The sequence below is a fragment of the Gavialis gangeticus genome, unplaced genomic scaffold (assembly GCF_001723915.1).
Source record: "Gavialis gangeticus isolate Ggan-Ray unplaced genomic scaffold, GavGan_comp1, whole genome shotgun sequence".
Taxonomy (NCBI): Eukaryota; Metazoa; Chordata; order Crocodylia; family Gavialidae; genus Gavialis; species Gavialis gangeticus.
The window spans coordinates 70,594,694-70,619,701 of NW_017729029.1; positions in this window are offsets into that span (position 1 = coordinate 70,594,694).

Below are 25,008 nucleotides of genomic sequence, written 5' to 3' on the forward strand. Positions count from 1 at the left end.
TAAATGTTTGCCTTTCTTATTCTCTCCATTTTTTTTCTTGCCTCAAAGTCTTTTCTCATATTAGAGGTGACTGAATTTTTTTGTGTTTGCTGTCTTGAAAGGAGGGGAGTGAGGAGTTGTATATGTTTTGTTTTTTCTATGAGAAATACTGAAATGAAAAAAATATTTCTATACATACGTTACTTTGGATTTTTTTCAGTTTCAAAAAATCAAGGTGATATTTTTATTTGGTTTCTGAACTTCCACCCCCTCAGCTTTTCCTCTTGTCCACTGGCTTGCATGGTCTTGCACAGTATGATAATAAGCTAAGTGTAGAAAAATCCATCACCTGATGTTTGCTTGGCTACTGCCCTTCTTTTCTGCTCTGCAAAAAATTCCTCTCTTCAGAATCATTTTATTTCTTTTTCTTGGGATGGACACATTCATTCACTCTTTATTTTGGCTAGGAGCTTTTCACAAACAGGTGTCAAAGTGCAAACATGCACATTCAGAGTTGTTATCATATGGTGAGTAGTGTTCAACCTACAGAAAAAGATAGAACTCTATAATTTTGTGTAAAACGCAGAGTCTCTGCTCTACCTTTTCTCTCCTCTTACTTTATGAAAAGGACTGAGATGAATGGAGAGCTAATGAACGGGAGGGAAATATAAGAGGAATTAGCATGAAGCAACTTTTCTCTCTGGATTTCTTGACTCTTCTGAGATTTTCTCAGTTTTAGCATTCCATTCAGGTAGCGTTTAGGATAGAAATGCCTTCCCTTTGCTATGTGCCGTTTTCTTAATGGTTTTGATTCTTTGTTCCATTCATTTAAACAGAGATAAGAAGTACTATGGTCAACAAACCTCCCCTGTATTCCATGTAGTGAAGCAGCATCTAGCTGATGGCTTGCTTTTTAACTTGGCTTTTGATGGCTGTTCTATTTGAATCACACAAAGCAAAGGGTTTCTTTACTATTTTATTTAACAAATAGGAGTAGACCATGATTCCCCTCACACTGTCTTTTGACTGCCTGCCATATACAAAGGAGACTAGCAGGTTCCAAGTATGAGTGAAAAATTGTTTTGCTTTACATAGGAAACTGTACATTAAAAAGTTAAGACGTATTTCTCACCAGGAAGAAATGTACTTATTTAACTGAGCCAAACATTGTTTTGTTTCAGTTGTCATTTATGACTGCGTTAGTTCTGGTTAAATTACAGAAGCATTATAAATAAGTATAATACTGGTGGCAGAAGTCTGTGAACTTAATATAAATCTGTGACATGAAGTTATTTTATCATCTGAAGCATGTCAGTGAGAATTCCACGGCCTTCTCTAGTTTTCATGCTGTTGTTTTAGGGGATGTACTTGTATATCAGATCTTTCAGACACCACTTTAGTTCATGTGGGAAAGGTTTTGATGTAAAGAAATTCATTTGTGCACATATTATCATGACAATGAACTGGTACCATCACGAAGAGGAAAACAGATGTGGTGACTGTACCAAAGCATACTTGATGTTTGATTCTTATTGCTTAGCAGTTTGGTTTCTAAATTTGAGCTATTTGTCTTCAGGGTCTGTATTTTGAATTAACACAACTTCAGAATAAGCACTTAGTGGCAGCACTCTCTTCTTATTGTTTAAAACCCTTAGGTCAGATTGCAAGCTCCCTATGGTAAGGGCATCCTTCTTTTCAATTATAAGACATTATTAGAAAGAATAGATTGGAAAATAATTTATTCAGGAAAGAAGCCTGAGCTGTTACCATGTTTTGCCTGGCATAATTTGTGCTAGTTACTTTCTGGATGTTCTGTACTTGCTAAAAACTTAATAGGCTTGGCCTTGAAGAATGTATTGAGAAAATAAGTAGTGTTTAATGACCCTGCTTATTTTCTCTGGCTTAAGCAAAAAGTAATTGGTGAGCAAATATAAAAGTAATTGTAGACTAAAAAAGCTGAATGTAGACTAAAAATCTGTGCTCTTCAGTCACCTCTTTGATCCAGTTTGAGCTCACTTCTTTCTTCCTGAAATTAATAGGAAGTCTAAAGTGATGAATCTGTTTTAACTTTTTAATGTTGCTGTCTAATGTTATCTGAGGCACTGGCAACTCTGCTCTTTTTGTCCTACATAAAGACTGTAGTAGAACAAAGGTAGATATCAGATTCCAAGTAGCTGTCTAATCTGAGTCAAAGAAGACTAAAAGAACCTGTATCTGCTCTCTGTGTGGTTTCCATTACCTAGTCAAGGTTGAAAGTGGGGTGAGGTTCCAGGCTGGTTTCACTTAAGGATGTCATATGCTAAATAGGCTTGAGCTAGGTCAGTACTGGATGGGAAATCCTAAAAATATCAAGGCGCTATAGGAAATGATGGCATGGATTCATTAAAAACACTTTTAAATCAGCATTAAACTCAGTATGGTACTAGAAGCATGCCTTTTTGTTGGAACAGTTGTCAAACTTGTGGAGCTTTAGCACTTTTTATAAAAGCTGCTGGGAAAATTCCTGTGCGGGTAACTAAATTCTGCTTACTTAAAATTGTTCTGCAGTGTGAATTGAACAGGTATTTTGCACTATCTGCCCTAAAATTGTTGGGTTGTCATGCACCACCCTGATGGTAGGGTGGTAAATGAAAATATTACTTTATATCTTCAAACTCTCCCCACTGGAGCTATTATAATTCTCTCCCTTCCTTGTAGGGAATGAGTGATAATATTAACAGGAAAAAAAGGCATGGTCCAGAAGGAGGTTTTGAATACAATTTCCTGACTTACACAGCTCTGCCTAATACTTCTAAAACCAGAGACATAAAACAGCTGGATGTGTAGGGCAGTGGGATGCACTGGGCCGGGGTGGGGGTGGGGGTCAATGGCAACTTCTGGCTGCCGCTACCATCATGTGGCTGCAGTGGTAGCTGATATTTTTCTGCCCCCTTTCCCGAGACCCTTCCTCCCTGAGACAATGCCTGGGATGACAGTCCTTCTCTATTTTTGCTACCATCTGAGATGGAATTAAATGACATCTAGATGGCTTAATACATCTGTTAACTGATTTAATTCATGGCATGGATTCAATGGGATTCAACTAAAGCATGTCTGTTTTGAGTATCTTAAAGTATATAGTTTTGTCTAATACACCAAATTATTTGACACAGAAGGTTCTTGCTTACATGTAAGATGTTGTTATCATATCTGTGAAAATTGAAGATAACAAGTTTTGACATTATTGAACTTAAGCTTTGAAAGAAGGCCCTTTTATTGTATCTGATCTGAATGATCTTTTGGCACAAAATAAAACAATTCAGGAAAAGTTAATTGCAAAAGACATGAGAGGGAACTATTATCGAGTACATAATATAATTTAATAAAAATGCTTACCTGTGATGCATTAGGAATGGGCCAACTAGCCCTTTCATGCTAAATGATTGATGCTAAAATATGAGTATGACACTAAGAATATGTATACATTGAATCCTAGCAGTCAGTGACTTCAGTGTATGTATAGAAGCCTAAATTATGTAGGTAGCAGGTTATGAGAACACAGAAAAAAATGTGGACTAGTTTATCTTGCCAAAAAGCAAGCTAGCTAGTTGAAACCTAATTCTAGATTACACTGCAATCACTTCAATGCCTGTAGTGCAGACATTACCTAAGAGGTTCTCAATCTCATACTGCTTCTGGAGTTTTATTTTCAGGTGGGTACAGTGGATAATCATAAAACTCTCATGAAATTTTGCTTGATGTGACTCAGTCCTCCTGTCCCTTTTTAGTTAGATCAGTCAGGATACTTCCTGTAGGTGTCATTCTGCATGGAAAGCTCATTCACAATTTTACAGAAAATTGTATTTCAAGTAGTGCAGTTACTGAACAGTTCCACTGGACAGATGCTATGGCCTGGATCCAAAAAGATTTAACTTTTAATACATGGGTAACCTCATTAACAGAGATCCTGGTTTTCTCCAATCAACCCCCCCGACATTTTCTGATTTTTAAAAAAGTAACACCAAAATCCACATTTTTCCATGACTTGAATGAAATGCCATTCATACACATACATTTCTCTCTGTCTCTTTATATATATACTGCAATGATTGTGTTCAATGCAACATATAACTATATAGATATATGTTGCATTGAACACAATCATTGCAGAATTGATGCCTTTCATAGTCATCTCCTTGGTCTCTGAATGTCACAGTGATATGATATATCTATCACTTTGAACATAGTGGGTCTCACTCTTCTGTCAATCTCATTAATGGAATACTTGAAACTGAAATTACACCTGAGAAAAGGAGCACAGTATTTGAACTGCAACACTTACGTTCTCTGTTGTGCTCAGTTGATGTTAATATTGAGCTCTATTAGTTCATGTGTATATTTGGGCTTTCTTATCACCCAAATTTTCTTTCATACTTATTTTACAATGGGGTGATTTTAATGATTGGCATCAGCGTTAGAGGATAATCTAACCCTAAGATTGAATTTAGAGATACTGGGTTTGTCTACACATGGTCATTTAATATGGATTAACCCAATTTTAAGCTGCATTAGGGGCCCATGTCTACATGTTACTAAAGTTAGTCCCAAGTTCCACCATGTGTAGACACCTGCCAAAACCTGCTTAATCCTCATTAATTTAATGCACATTAAATTTAAGCCTGTTTAAATTTATGTGTAGATGTGTCTATAGTTATGTTTTCATGCTGCTACTAGATGTTTGTTTACCCACAGTACACCTAAACCACTGTGATACCTGATTGGCCATGACATTATTTATCAAGGTATGGTCCCCAAGACAATACTGGGAAGTACATCACAATGCAAGCAAACTACTATTATCTGTATGTTTGTTTCTTGCAAAATTCAGACATGTAAAGTTGAAAAAAACCCAAGAAAGATGCTGAATGACTTGTCACCTTTATAGGCAAATACAGTTATTAACAGGTTGGATAGTAGTACCATTCCAACAAGACTTCAGATACTTGCTCCTAGTTTCCTATAGTGTAGATGATTAACCTGTTAATTTAGTGATTTAAAAACAAATGCTGAACATTTAGATTGAGCTGTTTATTTATCAAAGAGATTCTTTTAATCATAAATCAGTTGTTCCATAAGCCAACTTCCTTTCAATTAAGTATTTTGTTTCATAATGATCTCTAGCAGTCATTAGATGTGCCTAAATATAGCCGACAGCAGGTATGATGTTTTCCTAAAACACTTTGTTTAAATTCATGGGAACCTTTCCACCCATGTCACTGGGCAAGGGACCAGGCTGTAGCTGGGCTGTCTTTGCTTTTATTCCTTTTACTGCCTTACTCCGTTCTTAGTTGCTATAAGTGGTGAAAGGAACAACTAGAAATTTTGAATGCTATTGTTAAGTACCTCAAAAATTAAAAGGGATATTTACAACATCTCATATTCATATTGTTCAGGTACAAACCAGATTGAACAGGGAAAGCTTAAATACCATGTTCTTATTTGGCAAAAATGAAGTTTAGCCTTTTAAAACTGGATCCTTGGCTTTGCCCACTAGCTAACTTTTCCCACCTTAATTACCTGCCAAGAGATGCATGCAGTTCTGATTTGTTACCATGGACACTTGAATAAATCTTAGACTGGTTGGTTTCTCTTACTGTTTCGGTTGCCCGAGGCTCAGCATAAGCCCTTCACCTATCAGACTGCCACATGCCAGTTTTTTTGTATGCTGGCAAGCCTCATAAATCTCATGATTGAGCATATCATACAGTTGGAACAAGTTGGTTAATCAAGTATCAAATTTCCCCAGCAATACGATTACTGTGGACAATGAGTCATTTTAATTTACTAGCACAAGAACGGATTTACTGTAAACCAAATATTGCAAGTCTTACGTAATCTTAGATTTCTGAGCAGTGAACATTAGAATACGGTTAACAATGGAGCAAAATATTCAGAATTCCGTATCCTGGAAATGGAATTTTAAAAATATGTTAATGGCTCTTAAGGTCATAAAAGAAGTTTAAAATATCAGTGAGTATAGTTGCCAGAGGTGAATCTCAAACCGTTCAGAACCTTGCATGTGAAGCAGTGCACTTGAACTACAAATTCAGGATGCTTGAAATGGGATAAGAATTCTCACACCACTGGATAAATATGTGTAGAACAAACACATTTAAATTATAAAATAAATCAATTACTAAAGAAAGAACAGCATAATTAAAATGTCATTTGTTCTCTCATTCAGACAGGAGCTGTATTTCATAGATGGGAATTGGTGCCTGATGACCCCTCTCTGGTACATACAGCCAGATGTTTTTTTCCATTGTTCTCCCTCAAATTTAGTCCTCCTTACAACATTCAAGAGACAGAACAATAGAGAGGGAGACCGAGATGGTGCTCCAGTGATTAGGCACACCGGAAACCCTGATTTTAACTCCCTGGCCTAACATGTGACCTGAAAATAAGTGAAAGAAAAAAGGAAAAGAAAAGATTTGCCATCACGGCAGAAAAAAATAATGAGAAAAAATGTAAGTGTCTGCCATTACAAAAGCAAGTTAAAGCAAAGAGTTTTTTTGCTCACTGCTCACATAATGTAAACACTTAAAAGCCAAGAAATTAATTTAACTTAAAATTAATGCTATATTTTCATTACTAATCTCAAACTAAAAACTGGACACACAAGACAAAATCTTTTTTTTACAAAAGACAAAAGTAATCCAATGCATTGTTGGCACATTGTTTGATCTCAGATGTAAGTTCATATGCATAAAAATGTTATCACACGTTTCTTAACGTTATGCCATGGGACATTTGTTTATCTAATTGAGGTAGCAAAAATAAATTTTCATAAGCAAGGGGCAAATCAGAGATTTCAAGTTGGCTGAATAAATAACTGCAGTGTATGAATGAGTTTGCAAGACTTTAGGTTTCTTTGAACACTCCTGTACTCAAAATTATAGAATTTATACACAAAGGAAAGGTGAAATCAACCAAACATGAGCTCATGGCTTTTGTTCTAGTTATATTTATAGTGTTCATACATCTCTAGATAAAAGACTTTTAAAACACTGAGTAGATATGCAATCTGATTGTGAAGGCTGGTTCATTTGCTGACTGTAGAATAGTGGACCCCCTCTCCTTTTATCCTATTACGTGTTTTGCAGAAATGGCCAGCAAGGAGAGAAGACAAAATGACAGGAAAAACATGCATCTTGGTATCTTTACACAATCCAGTGAATCTAATACAGTTCCTACTTTCTTTGTTCACATTGCTCTATATTCTGCCTTTTTATGTCACTTTTTCAACATATGGACTTTATCATAGCAGATCATGTTCCTGACACAGCATTGCTCTTTGCTTCACTTCACCAAATTACTAATGCTCTGCATTTCCACAGTGGTTTTCAAAGATCTCAAATACTTTTTAAAGGCGGGGGAACATCATTTCTTGTATAATTAATACATCAAATTTACTACTATACTGATCATTGCTTGCAAGGAGGAATGCAATCATTCACATATCTATCAGTTATAAATGATAGAAAATCATGAATAATGAAAAAAATGTCAAATGACTTCTTCTGTCCTTCTTGTGACACTGGTTTCTTTTTGCTTGGTATTATTTCATTTTCTGTGGCCTAGAAGCTGCTTCACTCATGTGGTTTAGTTTCAGAAATGCTGCTTTGATTTTGACCCTTTGCTTCATTATGATTAAAGAAAGTTCTCCATATACATTTAACCTCATTGTTTACATCTGAAAGGAGAAATTTAGCTGTTTGTACACTTTTTTTTTTGACCAAGGCTAGAATTCATTTAACACTACTGATTGCTAGGCTACATTAGTAGCAATTTAGCTTGTCAGAGTAACTGAGGGAGGGAACTAGTTTAATTCATTCCCAAACAATCAAACCCAAAGCTAAAGCTATGAAAATGGTTCTTCAGCAATTTTACCCATTTGAATCTTGAATGACTGGATCAGAATGAAATAGGCCATAAAAGAATAATAATGAATTTTAAGAAGCCATTAGAATTCCCTAGTCCTGACTTCTACTTACCACAGGCCTTATACCTACACCAAGTAACTCCTTCAGGGTAGGGAATCATTTGCATCTATGGTATAAACCAGTGGTCTCCAAACTTTTTTGATCACACACCCCTATCAGTAAAAAATTTTTGAGCACGCACCCCCAATGTATGTATATTTATATTTGCACACCCCATCAGTAAAAAAATTTTGAGCACGCACCCTCAATATATGTATATTTATATAAATAGAAGTTCTAATATTTTCTTCCTGCACCCCAATGGATTGTCTTGCACACCCCACTTTGGAGATCACTGGTATAAACAACCACTATCAGACCCCATAGAAAATCCAAATTCAAACAAGAAATAAAAATGGAAAAGGTTGACGTTTGAGGCCCCCTGTACACACGACGCTAAAAGCGTGATGGTTTCTAATGTGCGGTTCACACAACCTCATGGTTCAAACCTCCAGGTTCAGGGGTGTCGGAAATCTCCAGACCCTGGGGATTGCAGGATCTGATATCCCTAGGGCTTGGGGGCACAATATACCCCTGGGAGTACCATTAGCTGGCTGGGCTCTCAGCCACAGGGGGACCCTGTAACACATGCAAATTAAAACTCAGTAGCAACCAGCTATCAAGTTAGTATACATTTTAAGGTCTAACTTTCTAGCTGGTTGGAACATTTTATCATGTTACAGCTATTTTGCATATGTAGCTGGTCTCCAGGTAATAGTGCAATTAACTAGTTAATTATAAAATACCTGTAAAATGTAGAGGGGGCCTGAGTGCCACCCAGCATTCACACTGTAGCAGACTTGGATACCAGGAAGAAAAAAGATTCTGGAATAATAAAATGTAGAGGAATATAGATATATGTGCAAATAGCAACTGAAATGCATGTAATTTAAAAAATCCCCATAGCAAATTCACAACCATATAGTTGCCAGCTGAAGAGAAATAACCCCAGAGTTAGAACAATCCTCCATCCAGATGGAATAAAATTTCCCTTCCCTTTGCCCCTGATAACTTGGGCCTTTGCCAAGCTAAACTGGCTGGAGCAGATCTCTATCTAAACCTGACAATCAAGCTGAATTAATCTTTCAAGTCTAGAAGAGGCTTTATGGAGTCTTTGCTCCTTCCACAGTAAGTTCTGGCTAGTCAGCCTCCACTATCTTATTCAAGATGAAGTTCTCCTGGAACTCAGACTACTTGCAGTGTTTGTTACTGCCTGGATAATGAGCCTGTACAGCTTACCTCAGGTAAACGTATTAATTCAGAGGAGAGAAGCAAACCATGCCTATAATTAGTTTCTACTTACTACTTTCCTTACAGCTTAAATGAATTTAATACCATGTATTCATTGAGCATCAGTCCCTCTGGGTCTATCTGGCACTATTAACTGACCACCTTATCATGCTGCCTGATAAGTGTGCCAAAGAGTGAAACAATACACCTTAGAAATGCAGCTCTTTCCTAAAGGGCATTTGAATGTATTAGGATTGTGGGTCATCATTGTTTAGCATATTGGCCCCAAGTCCATAAATTAGAGAAACCAGAAAAATGTTAGAAATGAAAGATGGAAAAGACTTAGGGGCTAAGTACAAACAGTCAAAAAGCTTGAGGCTGAATCAATTCAGTCTTTGCAGGTTAGTCTAAGCTGTAAAGATTAGACTGAGAAACAACTGGACACATTCACCTTTGATTTAAGAAATGCAGTCATGTGCCTGCAGTGGCTCAGGCCAAAAGCTGGGGAGTGCTAGAGCACTGCTCTCTGGCATTTCCTCTTCCTGCTGCCCTGAAGGACTCTGGGATTTGCAGTACAGAATTACAGCAGCAGGACTCTGCAGGGTTGCTCATCACTTTCTCTTCCTGCTTCCAGGTGGCTCTGGGATTTGTAGTCCACAGCTGCAGCTAGCAGTAACTTTCAGTAAGTTTAGCAGGGCAGCTCTGTATTTGGGGGAAGGGGGATTTAACCTCCCTCCCTGGGCCTAGACCCCAGCCAAGGTTTTCCTGGGTGGGGCAGTCTCTGCCTTTCTTCCCCCTGGCCCCCCCAACACTTCTCTGCTGGGGCAGAGAACCCAGCCCAGGGATGCAAAGCATGCTGTGGGGCTCCGATGTAACTTGAAGCAGGAAGGGGGCTGGGGCAGAAGTTCCATAAACTGGTTTGACCCAAATCAGTTACGTCTGATACTGTATTCAACCAGGTTTATCTTAAACCAGTTTCAGCCATTTTGGAACTGGTTTATGTGCACTGAATTTCTGTTCTGTTACAAGTTTAAACCAGTTTCTGACTAAATGGACCAGTTTATGTGTAACTTCTTTCCCTAGCCAGAAAGTTAAAGCCTCAAGTATCTGTCCTACACCGGTACACCTAAAAGTCCACATTACTTGTAAATCTACCACACTAATGGAAGCTTATTGTCTCCAGTTTCCTAGAGCTCTTATATCAGTAAATTTAATAATATTTTAGCTTACCATAATAGGAAAAAAATCAGATGTTTCTATTGGCAAACAATTATGGAACATAGAGGAGTAATATGGGGTTGCTTTTGTTAGCAAAGCAAAGCAAAACAAACCCAATATGATCCAACCTGGGAAAATACTAATTAGTGAAAAAGATGCATGAACCTGCTAAAAGAAATATTTAGGAGTTAATCATACTTGCAAACCAGTGGAGACTGCATAGGTTATCATGTGATTCTGTTGAAGCTATGTAACTTTTTCCATTCATGCTGCTGGAGATCATGATAAAATATGACATGTACAATTAGAATTCATAACTATCTTTGAAGAAAAAAATATGCATAATCCTTTGTAAGAGAGTCCCAGCATTATTACCGTGACCATATTCTGGTTGAGTTCAATTTAAATGATGAATTAAAAATATGAATTATTTCTTCTGGAATACTAACTCTGACATTCTGATTAACTTCTGTTAGTGTAAATAGAAGCAACTCCACTGAAACAGTTACGCTTATGCAAATAAGCCTCAGAGTCACTAAGATACTTTTCTATTAAAAGATTATCTCTCCTATTTGTATGCTTAATGGTAACTACCACTAATGGAAATTTTGTTATAGAAGGATTTGTTCTACATTTTAATACTAAAACAATCTGTACAAGAAATACTCAGTATTGGCATGTTTCTTTCTTCATTTCTAAGAGTCTCTTGAAATGCTTTTGTTAATGTTTCTAGGGCACTGTTTCAGCGAGTTAGACAGCAGAAACTTTGTGGTAGGTACTTGCATCAGAACTGTAAATGCAACCTTTCATTTTCTTTTTGAATACATGAATAAAAAGAAGATTTTATTCAAACATACACACATCCGAGTGTGCATTGGCTGGTATATACTGGATAGGGAACAAAGGATTTCCTAAGTGAACTATAGGCTATTGTTAGATTACATCTTTTAAAGATGCAAATACGAGTATTTTGGTGATAAAGACTGTAGAACTGAGCCAATATAGCTCTATCTGTCCCATGCTGTTCCCCATTGATAATGGGAGCCTTTACTTTTATTTTAGTGAATTTCAATTTTGTGATTAGCTATTATTCCTTTTATTGTCTGAATATGTAGGATTTTGGCATACGTAGAAAAATTAATCAGAATTTTGTTGCCTTTACCCTTTTTCCTCTCCTTAACTAGAGCAAGTTTTAGGATTTAATAAGCCCTGTAAACTAAGGAAATGCTCTTGTGCTACTTTCTTGCTCACTTCTGGAACAGTAAAAAACAACATAACCTTCACCAGTAATTACAAAGGCCATGCTATTATATATGTGCACACTTATTGTTGGTAAACTCTTTGTTTTGGTCCTGTTCATGTTGTTATATGAGTTACTTCAACGAATTCCAGATTGTGATTGCGCTCCAAATATAAAATGATTCCATAGTTTCATTAGCATGAATTTAGTTAGAAAAACTCAGTTATTTAGAAGAGGATTTTGCTTTTGATTTAGTTTTGAGCAAAAGTAATTGAAAAACCTGATTCTAAAAGGAAAGTGCCTATTTTCCTTTATCCAAAATTCTCTATAATTTCATTTTAGTGAAAGTTAGTGTTGTGCATAGGTCTACAACTTGAAAGCTACACTCTAATTTAAAGTCTATAAAATGAACACACCTTGGAGTTTCAGTTCCTTAACCAGTAAATATATTGTTGAAATAAATGAAGCTGAAATGATTCCTGTGAAGTCTTTATTACTGTTTTGTCTTTTTCTAGCTATTCCCATAAGAATAATACTTTACGTTTATGAAGCATGTTTTATTTAAAGATCTGTTTCTAAAACACAAAGTTATTTAAAACTCACAGCAACCTCATAGATTTTAGTGGGAAAATATGATATCCAATGCACAGATGAGCAAGCTCGGGTGGGGGATGGGGGGAATTATGTCTTTAGTATTACTGGGTCAGTGACAGGACTGGGAATGGACTTCAGGGGACATCCATTTTCTACATGTGAAATTAATGTAATGTGATAAACTTCAGAGCCCTTTAATTATGCTGCTTCCAGGTGCAGTGTCTACACATGCGTGTGGGGCAGCAGCACTTTGAGCCAGGGTGGAGCAGACCTGGGCTGGCAGTAGGCTCATGGGGGGCAGGAGGGGGGAGGAGGCAGGGTGTGGGGGGCTTAACCCTGGGCTCTGGACAGCATCAGAGGACAGTGGAAAAGCTGGCTGGGGCATGACAGTGCCCAACATGCACTAGCTGTGCCCGAAATGCACTAGCCTACCAGGAGCCATGTGGCTAGCTGGTAGGCTGCCTGGGATGACTGGGTGGAATTTACATGTGGCTGTCACCATCTTCACATGTGTTTCAGTGAAGTAAATTACTCAGCCATATGATAGTACTGTGTTCCCAACAGTACTATTTTTCCAATAGAGTTAATTAATTTACTGCAGCCTAATACTGGCACACATGTAGATGGTGACATTACTGCAGAGCTAATTGGTCTACTGCACAGTAAAACTCATGTGTAGATGCACCCCCAATGCCCTATATTGCTCCCCTTAGACACTCCCTTCACTTTAGAATAAAGATGCACTTTTGATTTGTTATATTCTTCATGAAGAATATAACCACCTATCATGTATATTTTGCTCCATCATATACTAAAGAGAATAGAATTGCCAAAAAGTCATGAAACAGACCTATTTTATTTTAGGATCTTGGTAAAGTAAGAATTTAGATACTTCTGTTATCTGAGCCTTTCATATTTACAATCTGGAGAATTTTTCTTTATTCACAAGTGATAGAAACACTTTTTTAATACAAAAGCCCAGATTGTCACACAAGTTCTATGTTCCCAGAAGCTGAGGCTACAAGAAAGCATCAAACACCAATAACAGGAGGCAGCATTGCTAAAAAAATGGAAGCTAAAGAACAAATGTAAAGAGCATAGAAAGGCAGAGAATACAGTTTCCTTAAATGTCCATAATATTCTCAACATACACAGAAACAAAATTATCTCTGAAGGAAAGGAGTAATGCTAAGATTTCTGCACGTATTTTTGGACAGTATCCCTTTATAAAATAACACCTGAAACTTTTCAGTTACATCACTAGCTATGTCACAATTGATTGGCTTCCATGAACTAAAGACTGAATATCGGAAGTCTAATTGTGAAGTTTACCTTTCTGCCTATGGATGAGAGATGGATTAATGGAGAAAAGGTGTTCAAGTTTGCAGTTTTACCAGTCATAGATAAATCAAATATCTAAAAGAAAGAACGCTTTGGACCAGCAAGGCAAGATAAGTTACCGGTCTTGAAAAGTTTGTGTTTTTTACTGCGTCAGCAAGGATGTCGATTTGTAAATACATTGGGCTACTCAAAAGGGCAATAAGTTATTCATCTTTTGTTGTTTTCTTGCGTAATGTACTTCCTTATTTTCAGTAGAGAAGGAAATATAATGCTGAGAACCAGTGCTAGAAGTTGCCTACTCAGAGTCTTTCTCATAAATATAAGAGAGTCAGAACTTGCCAACATAGGCAGGAAAAGCTATGTTACACTGCCACACAGAGATGAAAGGAATATATTTTCTTAAGCATGTCTCCACTACCAGAGTTTAAAAGTATGATTAATTATAAAGGTCAGAAGTTAATGTTTGTTTTCAGGATAAAGTTCTTGTTTGGGAAAAGTTCAAATCATTTACTGTCAGTAGTGAAGTTGCATGAAACTTTAGTTTTGGTGTACCGTGAATCATTACAAAAAGGTTTCCAACATGGAAATGACAATTGCACATTATAGTATATGCGGAATAGTGGAGGCTGCCCTAAGGACCTTGAGTGATATTGTGGCTCCTGTGAAGTCAACTGAAGTTTTGCTATGGACTTTAGAAAGGGCAGAATTCTACCCCTGTCAATAGATAGCCCCTTTTTTAAAACTGTAAGTCTTGGTGAACATTTCCAGTAAAATGTATTTGCATTTTTAATTTAGTTCCTTTTCTGTTAATTTTATTTCTAATATTCTTTATTTTTTCATATTCTCATCAGCTGCTGTTTCCATGCTGTTCTCCAGCTGAAAGCTTGCTGGAATCTTTGGTTCACTTCAGTCAGATAACTTGTATGTAGTTGGAGCAGTGGCCTATTATGATAGGGTCCCTCTTTTGACTAGTCATTTGGAGAATTTCTATAATTATCTATTTGATTAATTTGGTTAATTGAATTAAACCAAAATAATTATCCATTTGGTTAATCAAATGTATTAATAAAAACCCATAGGGGTTTACATGCTTCAATTAAACTTAAGCTATTTCATTATGTTTTGTGAAATTGACAGAATATTATCATAGATGTGGCCATGTTTTAGTTATTGATTTTTGTTGTTGTTGTTGTTGTTGACCATTTGAACATTGTTGACCTCTTGTCCAGTTTGCGAAATAAAATAATTTGGACCTGTGAAATTTGCAGGCATAGATTCTAATATTGTGACTAGCGATGGGAAAACTTTTTTCAATGAATAGGACATTTGTCAAAAATATAATTTCAAAAGAACTGAAATTGTTCATGACTATGATTGTATTTTGCAAATATTTTCAGCCAAAAAGAGGAAATGGACAAAATATCAAAACATGCAATTTGAGATCATTTAAAAAATACTGAAATATTTGAAACCAAAACTTTTATTTTCAAAATGGCATTTTTTCCCCTTAAAAACAGACCTAAATTGAAATGGAAAATTGACCTAAATTGAAAAGGCATGGAAAATATCTCCTGAAATTAAACCAAATATTTTGTTTCAGGTCAAACAATGTTTGCCAACCAGCTGCATTTTCAAAAACTCCATTGAGCTTCACATATGCCATCCCCCCATATTGTAGTCCTATTTGTGTGGTGCTTTAGGTGGGCTAATTAGTCTGCCCAAATTCATCCGGGAGGTGAACAAGCAGCTCTTGGATAAATGGGAGAGGAACTGTGCGACCTTGTTTTAGGGCTGAATTGAAGGGAAAAAACAGATACTATAGGTGTTAATTCCATGAAGAAAAGTCCTGGGCTCAATCCCAATCTGGGGGAACCTTTAGAGTAAGGGATGGCATTTGATTTGATCCCCTTTCCTTTGTTTTTTTGGTAGCTCTTCACTGAGCTTATTTACTTGCTTTCATGGATCTTCTCCTTTACAATGATTTTCCATCCCTTGTAGAAAGAGACTGTCACCTAAACTTTGGCCTGATTAAGGCAGCCATTTTAGATTCAGAGCTGCCTATATAAGCAGGGCATTTTGCTGCTGGCAGGGAGGCAGCAATATCGCCTTGCTGTAAGTCTTCTTGGAACATCCTGGAGGTAAGGGAGGAGCTGTAGGGGATGGTCAGGAGGCTCATGGTCCTGGGCATGACCTAAAACTTTACCTTGCCAGGAGTGAGCCAGGAGTGGGTGGCCTGGTGGGGCTCTCAGTGGTGCGGGAGCCCCCAGGAAATGCCAAGCCAGTGATCACCCCAGTGAAAGGCAGGTCAGGTCACCTTAACCCCAGCCCCCACAACTGGGTGGGTTAACCCCTAGTAGGGGCCAGAAGGCAGACCCACAAGAGAGAGTGGGGCTAGAGCCTTGGAGGCCTGATTGTAGAGTACCTTCAATTGGCCTGGGCTGGGGTCAGGACCAGAATGGTCAAAAGGGCCAGGGACCCATGGCGAAGGATGCCCAGAGCTAGGAAGGATCGGGGTTTCTGACTGACCTTGGAGGTGAGGCCAGAGTCTGTGTGGCCAAAGGTCCCAGAGGGGGACCACACATGAGAGGGGAAATGGTTCAGGGAGCTAAACAGCCCTGAATGAGGGTGGGGTAAGCTGCCTGAGTGGAGGGATGCAGTTGGGGCCCAAACTGGATGATTCTGGGGCCCAGTGTCGGGCCTGTGAGAGTAACATCAGTGGATCCATTTGTGAGCCATGGGCTGCGGTGTAGGGGAGGTATGGAGCCACAGATAGTGCCCCCTGGCATCGGGGCAAGGAAATGGGCAGCCTTCCACTTAATTAACAACAATTAATTAATTAACATCAAGGCATGACGGGCGAGAAGGTGGGCGTTGGCCCAGAAACAGGTGGGCGGGACATTGGTAGATCGGCCCTGAGCAGGCCCCTTGTTACACTCACCTAATTATGTGAATATATTAACATAAATATAAATATTTGAAGAGTATTTAGCTTAATTTTTTCTCCTTTTGTATATTTGTGCTTTTAGTGATGTTGTAAACTGTTTATGTAGCTTAACATTTATATTTCATATATTATAAATGAGCACTGTGTGAACAGCAGTGGAGAGCAATCTTGCAAGGTGTTGAGTGGTTTAAGTTTTCTTTAAATCAGTGGAAGTTCATTTTTTTCATTATTTCTCAAGATTGGAAATTCAAAGAAGAAAAATATTTTGTCATTGCAGTTTCATATTTGTAATCTTGCCTTTTGTCTTGTGGGATACCAAACCACAGATAGTTTGTATTTCAGTTTAACTTTATACAAGCGTTTGTTTCCAAGAGTTTGATGTCCATACTTGGTTGATCATAACATTCATGCTGAGGGAAGAATAATGTGGGATAGTTAATTTCTGAGCTGTAAGAGAGATTTGTTCTTTAGACTATAAAGTAGCCATTATAGAAGCAAATCTCAAGAAGTTTTTATTGGTTATAGGCCACAACCGAGTTTTGATTGGATGAGACCCTCTTTGGCTTGTACTGTGTTTCTTAATATTCTTTTGCTGTGTTTGGAAATATTATTCTTTTTAAGAACAATATTTAAATGAATATATTTGCAATTTTCTGCTTATATTAACCTTTTGGGAAATAAGATACATGTTAATTAATACCTTTTAGAAATTAATTTCCAGAAAAGTTTGGCATGTTTAAATGTCAACCCACAAAAATTGGTGAAGGACAATGCTCAGATACATTTGTAACTTATGTTTCTTTTAAGCAATATAAATTTTCAGCTCTGGAAACAAATCTGACAAAACTTCATGGCAGGGCAAAAATTAAATATTTGCATCTTTAAAGAATAAAACTACTTCTAATTCCTTCCTCTGAGAGGAACAAAAACTTGTAGTCATACTGAAGCTCCAATATCCACAGTGGAAGCTTAGGATTTTGAAGCCTCATGCACAGAACCACCCTTTCACTGCTAACACACACTTGCTTCTGTAAAACAAGGACATATTTCACTCACAAGCTGTATTTATATTTGACTATATGCCCATGTCTAAATCATGCCACTTGCTAAAACTGAGTAAAATGTGTTTGCCAAAAAATGCAGGTCCAAGACAATCAAACCGCTCCAAGAATTTGGGTAATTTTTGGTGAATAGTTTTACCCAAAATATAAAAATAGGGTAGGGGCAGGGGAGGGCCAGAAAACTTGGAAATGTTTGTTTTGATATTTTTGAAACAAAACATTTTTAGGCTGGAGTTGCAGAAGAACTTCACAAAACCAGTAACTCTCTTGCGTAAGAGTCCAGTGGTTAGGGAATTAAATAAGGATAGAGGAGGCCTGATGTCAAATGCCATATCTGCCTGATTTAAGACAGGAAATTTACTCCAGAATCAGAGGCAAATGCAGTACCCATGTGATATTCTACGGGCTCTGTCATTCTTAGAGTTGCTAGGACCAGGATCCAATTCTCCCTCTTCCTAGGGAAGTGTCATAAACACTAGGTACATGGTAATTTTCTCTCTGGCTTAATGAATGGTTATTTAGACAAACTCAATCAGCTTCAATAGGAGACAATGACCCAACCAAAGCACCTTATAACCAGCTGCTTAGGGAATTTACTGGAGAGGTGGGCAAGTGTAGTTCATGTCTGTTCTCTAAGTCAGGTCAAGGGGGTACTTCAGCCCACATATCTGCATTTTGAAGTTAGTGCCCTAGCATCTGGGAAGAAGAAGAATGCTGTCACCAGCACCATTGTCTGCTCCTCTGCTTTGTTTTTGTGAATGGTGTGTTAAGTCCCCATCTGAATTTTGTTTCAAAGTGCACTTTGCATTTTCCTTCTTTAGTTGAAACTTAAATTTGATTTTTTTTCAATTTCCCAAAACCCCAAACTTACCAGTTTTGAGTTTACTCCAAACATTATTATTATTAATCATTATATATAATTCCAAATATAAAATATTTGGAATTGCCAAGCAAACCAAAAAATGAAACTGTATTTAACAAATAGTTAAAAACATGACTGGTTACCTTTACCTTTCTGTTATATATGGAAGGAAACACTCATGTGACTAACTCTCCATAAGTTTTCTAAAAATGGCAACCCCAAGAGACAACCACTATAGGCTGCAATATCTCTTGGGGAAATTATACAACATCCACCACATGTTACCATGGGGCTGCATCTACACATGCAGGTGCATGTGGTTTGTGGTGGCACATACCTCATTGTGGTGTCACAAACTGCACGCCTTGAATGTTAAAATGTTTGGTGTGCTGTTAATTTGGAGTGCAGGGTCAAAATTTGCTACTGGGATTGCTATCAGGAGCAACAGCCAGGAGAGACTCATACCACAGCCAGGCTTGAGGTGATGCTGGATGGCTAGCCCACTGGCTCCTGTGTGACACCAGTGGGAGTGGGGAGGAGCATGAGAAATGGGCTGGGGTGTCACACATGTTGGTGAAGGCACCACCCTGGTAGCCTCACTGCCAGACCTCAGCCCCATCTAGGGCCACATCTGGCTCTGGCTCCTCCCACCCAACCCAGGGCCCAGGAACTGAAGTTTCTTGGCCACGGTGACTGCCAGTCACCACAGCCTGGTAAGTCCCACACAGGCTATGGGGAATTGGGAGCCTCTCCCCACCATCTACCTTCCCCTCCTTTCTCCCCTGGGCCGCTCCTCCTTGTGCTGTCCATGCACCCCAAGTCCATGTCTGCCACCTCCCTCCCTCTTCTCCTGGCCTCCAATCCTCTGCCATGCAGGGGCCCCCTTCCTAGCAGTGGCAGGACAGCCTTCTCCCTGGCCAGAACTCCCAGCTGGAAGAAGCTGGTCCTGGTTATGAAGGTGTGGGGCAGGTGGCATTGCCCCCCCAGGGCCATCAGGCTACAGCTCTGCACCTGTTGGAGCTGGTGGCTGAGGGCCTGAGGGTTGTGGAACAATGCATCTATCCTAGCAGATGCTGGGCTCTGCAGGCTGGGCCAGCTGTGATGCTTGTCCCCAGGAGGGTCCATCCAGGTGGGTCCCTGTGGAGGCCATGGGCAAGGTGGGGGCACCTTTGGGCAGCAGACCACCTGGACACACAGTAGGAGGGAATGAGCAGACCCCAGGATGGCTGCAGTCCTTGCCAAGCTCATGGCTCCACAAGCCAGAAGGCTTGGGGGCTGTCTGCCTGGCTCTGGGCTGAGAGTGAAACTACTACCTGGGGACCCTTGCTGAGGCCTGTTCTTGCCCCATGCCATGTTGCTGTAACTGAAGATGGCCCTCCATTTTCTCTCTCTGCAGACAGCCCATCTGCCAGAGGAAAGGCCTCCATCCAGGGCCTGTTAGCCACCCACTCACTCTCAGGTACCCCAGAGGCCATCTGGATGTGCCACCTATGCCAGGAGCATCCAGAAGGAGCTGCTTCAGATAAAGTAGGTGTGCCTTTGGGAGGTCCAGGAGTACTGCCAGCATGTCCCGGCCAAGTTCCACTGCTCCCATCATGACCAGGCCCTTGTTCTGTAGAAGGTGTGGACCAGGACAATGGCATTGCAGCAGCTGGTGACAGGGATAAGGGAGAAGAAACAGCTGGTCTGAGGCAGCTATGAGGAGCTGAGGCAACTGCAGGCCTTCATTAACACTGCCATTCAGGAGGAGTGCAGGGTGTTGCAGCAGCTCCTGGCCACCATCCCTGCCCCAGCCACTCTTGCCACTGTGCTCCAGCCTGCACCATCCCCAGCACAGGTGCCTGGCTCCCTTGGCCAACCTGCACCCCCACCACCAGGAAGAGGGCCCAGCTGAAAACATTTTGCCTGGCTAGTGGCTCAGTGGCCATTGAGGGGCACCACTTCTGCCTTCCTCCTTCCCAGTCCTGGGCCTAACTACAGTGTCTATGTCTGAGAAGGAGCACCAGCCCCCCTCCCCAGAGCAGTTGGGGCCCTGGCCATGTTGAGGGTGGTGGCATTCAGGGCCAAGGTAAGGCTCTGGGCTGAGGGACCACCAACCCTGATTCCGTCTTGCCTGTGCCTCCTTCTCTGGCACTTCCTCCACCCCTAAGGATCCTCTCTCTTCCCTCTGGTTAATGTGTAAATACTTGCAGTGTATTTCTGGATTTGAATAGGTTTGTGCACAGGGGGGACTAGGTAAATGGTGGTGTGGTTGTGAGGGTCTTGTGTGGGATACTATTGCAAAGTTGTCCTGTTGGTATTGGGAAAGTTTTGGGGAGAAGGAAGGGGAATAACACTGATTTTTCCTTCACAACAGCCATGCAGCCTAAGTTGTTGCCATCCTGGCAGTGGGCAGGGATGGAGGCCCCTGGAGCAGGTGGCCTGGTGCAGGTGGTGAGAAGGCTGGTGCCCTATTCAAGGGGTAGGTCTGCAGATGGGTGGTGATGGCCTCACACACTCTGGTTCCCATGTGCCACTGTTGGAGGGGGTGGTCCTCACCTGTGACAATGGCTGGCTCTGCTGCTGCTGTCACTGGATGTGTCGTGATATAACATGAGCCTATTCCATCCACTGGGACTCAAAGACCTTTCCCCAGGACTCACACACATTATGAAAGACAGACACTTGTTATGATGCGGTGTGTGTGGTGCAGCACTGCCTCTAGGCAGCTGTCGAGGCTCCACCAGCACCCTTTCCCCCAGCCAAATGTCCGCTCAATGGTGCATTGGCAGCAGACAAGGGCTTTTTTGTAGCGCTGCTGCTGAGCATCCAGGTGCCCCAAAAAGGGCGCATCAGCCCGGGGAGGAGCAGGTATACAGCATATGCCATGATCATTGGTGGGATGGCAACGTCCCTAATGATCTGGTCATGGATTCTTGGGGCCAAGATCCTTACCTCCATCACTCCTGGAAGTGGTGAATAGTACAGCACAAGGGTGTCATGGGAGCTTGCAGCCCATCCAGTGTAAATGTCGATGAAGAGGCCATGATGCTTTATGACCACTTCAAGCACCAAGTGGGCACCATACCAGTTGATGTACTGCCACCCTCCCCAGGGGGAGGAGGGGCAGAGGGTGGTGATATGGCTCCTAATGAGCATCCCAACACAGTTGTGGAATTCAAGGGCCCTAAACCCTGCCACCACCACCCTCAGGGTCTGTCACTCAAATGACCTGGTCAACCAGGATGACCCCCACAAACATCCAGGACAGCCTGGCCAGTGGTGGACTTCCCCACTCCAAAGGAGTGGGCCAAATACCTGAGGCTGGCAGGCATGGTCCAACCTCAGGATGGCTATGGCCACATGCTTTTCAGAAAGTGGGGTGAGTCTAGAGTCTGCAGCTTTAAGTTTCATTGGAAGGGAACTAAAAAGAGAGAGATGTAATGGCCCATTTTTCTCATTTATACTCTTAGTTGTGTTTGTGTTTTTTCTATTGGAATTGATGGTAAAATTTTAAGCATTCTACACGAGACGCTAACTGCACAGTAGCCCATGACTACTATGCAGTAGCATCACATGGCAGGAAGTATGACACAATGCTACCGTGCAGTAGGTGTCACAAAAAGCTGTTCCTCAGCATGACTGTACAGTAACTCTGGTTACTGTGCTGTCATTTAGTAGTTGTTCATTCTTGTTTATACAAGTACGAAATGACCGAGCAGTAATGACTGCACAGCCAGCATCCCGTGTAGACAGCTTCTGGGAAGCAGAATGGATCAAAAACCAGAACATTCAGAAGTAATTTTTGTAGCAAGCTACAGGGCTTTCCATTTGTCATTAATGTCTGGCCAAGTCCTTTTTTAAAGCTGTTTGGAATAAATTTTGTGAAATAAAGCTGCAGTCTTTTTAACCTGCCATGTGAATGGCATAGTAACATGTTTTTAATTAGAGAAAGCCAAGGTAATAGCAGATCTCCTGCAGTATATTAACCCAGATCATTTTAATATGCAGAATAAATAGTAACTTTGATTTTTTTTAAATGTAAGAATCTTTCATTCTTGATGAAAATGTCAGGTTTCGGAAAGACTATTTATTATGGTGTCTACATGCTGTTTTGGCAGGGCCACTTTCCATTGCTTTCAGTTGTAGATACTTGGCTCTCTCTCTTTGACTAAGTTTTCTAAGTCTTAAATTAAATTGCTTCCTAAATGTTTTTAACTCATTATAACATTTCAGAAAAAGATCTCAAGCTTCTTCACAAGCACTAATTAATTTATTCTTGAAACACCTCTCTGACCTAGGCACATACTGCATCCCAGGCTAGGTATAAACATTCTAAAAGTCCAAGGTGGAATTGCTCTAAATTATGTGATTTTTCTGTAAGCAGCGTAGTTTACACTGGAGAACTCACATTCACCCTTTGGTGGTGGTGGTGGGGAAATCTTAAACTGAGTTCTGCCATTTTTAAACCAGTCTGTGTGCCAAGCTTCTATTCTGTTATGGGCATAGACCAGTTTCCAATCACTTATACAAGTAAAAATGTAATGTCTGTACCTGGCCCAGTTTTATAAGTGAATAATCTGAGGACCAAGGACTAACCCACAGTCACGGAATAAATATTTGGTAAAGTTTGGAGCTAAGGCTCAGTCCTTAGAGTCCTAAGTCTGTGCTTCAATGCCCAGATTTTCTTAGTGCTAGGTATTCTCATAAATAAAAGGCTGGGAGATGACTATAAGGTTTATGTGCCTGTACTGTACCCCTCAGCCAACACAATATGACCCTTTCCTTATGTCTCTCTATGAGGAAATTGGGTGCTATCACACTGGGAGTAATTTCTGTTTCGAACAGTTAAAGTTTTTCAGTTTGGATCCTGAACCTGACACAACTCCTTTGTTGACTTCAGGTAAATCACTCAACTCTTCTGCCTTGGTTCTCCTTATAAAAATGGAAATAGCACACAACTCTGACAATACTACAGGGGTCCTATGTATTCTTAATTAAACTTTGTTAAACACTTTGACGTGGAAAAACAGTCTAAGTGCTTTGTATTATTCCACCTTTCAAATATGTCTCAAGTAATAGTCTGCAGGGACTAATAAGCTAATGTTCTGTGGTTTTTTTCCTCCGAAGTAAATTCTGAGGGGGTTTAAAATAACAGTTGCATTGATTTAAGTGTTACAGAACAAACTGCTGAAATTGAATTTGTCATGGATACTTGTTGCTCAACAGGCTAAATTCTGTTGTGAGTATAAATGCTACAGTATTGCCAAACTGAGATCTAAACTTGTCTCTCTTAAACATCTGTGCACTCAGAATTACCAGTGATGTGTCCCTTTGACCTGTTTCATTTGAACTATGCTGGAAGTGAATTTTTAAACCACTAAATCTAACTTCAGGGTGTGAATCACTGGTAGGTGATGATAGGTAATTGGATAGTAAACTCACAAGGGGCATGAGAGCAATGGAGCTCCCATGTTCTCAAAGGAAAGAAACCCAAAAAAGTAAATGAAACTAAAAGAGAAAATAATAATCTTCCTTCTAACAGAGTTTACATTTAGCATTTGGTTTCTGACAGTTAGTTTTGTATCTGTAGAGGTCAAGCCTTTTTACACAACTTGTTGCAGTTGTGTAAAAAACCTTCTTTCTCTTTGTTTTTTCCCCCCTTTTTTGTTCTTTTTGAGTAAACTTATGTGTATGAATAGATGTAATTTGCCTTTTGAAAATATAGGAATTTGTCCAGGGATTCTTCAAAATTTACCATTCTAAGAATTTCAGTGTTAAGGATAAAGTCGATTGCTATGTGTTTAACTTGAACATCCAGATGTAGAAGGAGGAAGGAATTGTTTCTGGTGGGCTACTGACTAGCCCCACAGCTTTGCAGAAGTTTTTCAGGCTCACCGTAAGCCTGTGGTTGATGTAGATCTTCTTGCAGAGAAAATAAAATATCTGTGAGCTGGCAAGTCCTCTTTCTGTCTCAATCCTACCTGTGTCCTGACCCCTTTCCTGTTTCTTGTGCAATGTCAGCCGTACAGTTCCACTGATGTGATGGGATTGCAGAATTTGGTGTTTAGAAATTTTGAGGGAGAGGGAGAGAGTACAAATACACAGACTCACTCTCTGTAATATATTGCTATATATGCCAGCTGCCATCAATATAAATATTTGTAGCATGTTCCAATCTTAGATGACTTAAGCTAATTATATTATTCTAATAGCCTTCTATGAGGAACATGTTATCAACATATTACTTTTTAAATGAGAGCTTTTAAAAAAATGTGTATTGCTTCATAGGGAGAAAGATGGGGGAAGAAGGTGAGGTTTGTTGCAATTAATGTTTACTAATGAGGATTCAGACTGTAGTAGAAAAGAACATTTTAGTATTCCTTCAGCAACATCCATAACTTTGCCATTGATCTCTATATAGCAGTGTTGAACTGATTAAAATAAATATTGGATTGCTGAGTAGAGCTTTTTGAAGTATCTTGCATGTGTTCCTGCTTTACATGGTAAGTACTTATGAGTCTGTTTTAAGTTAATAT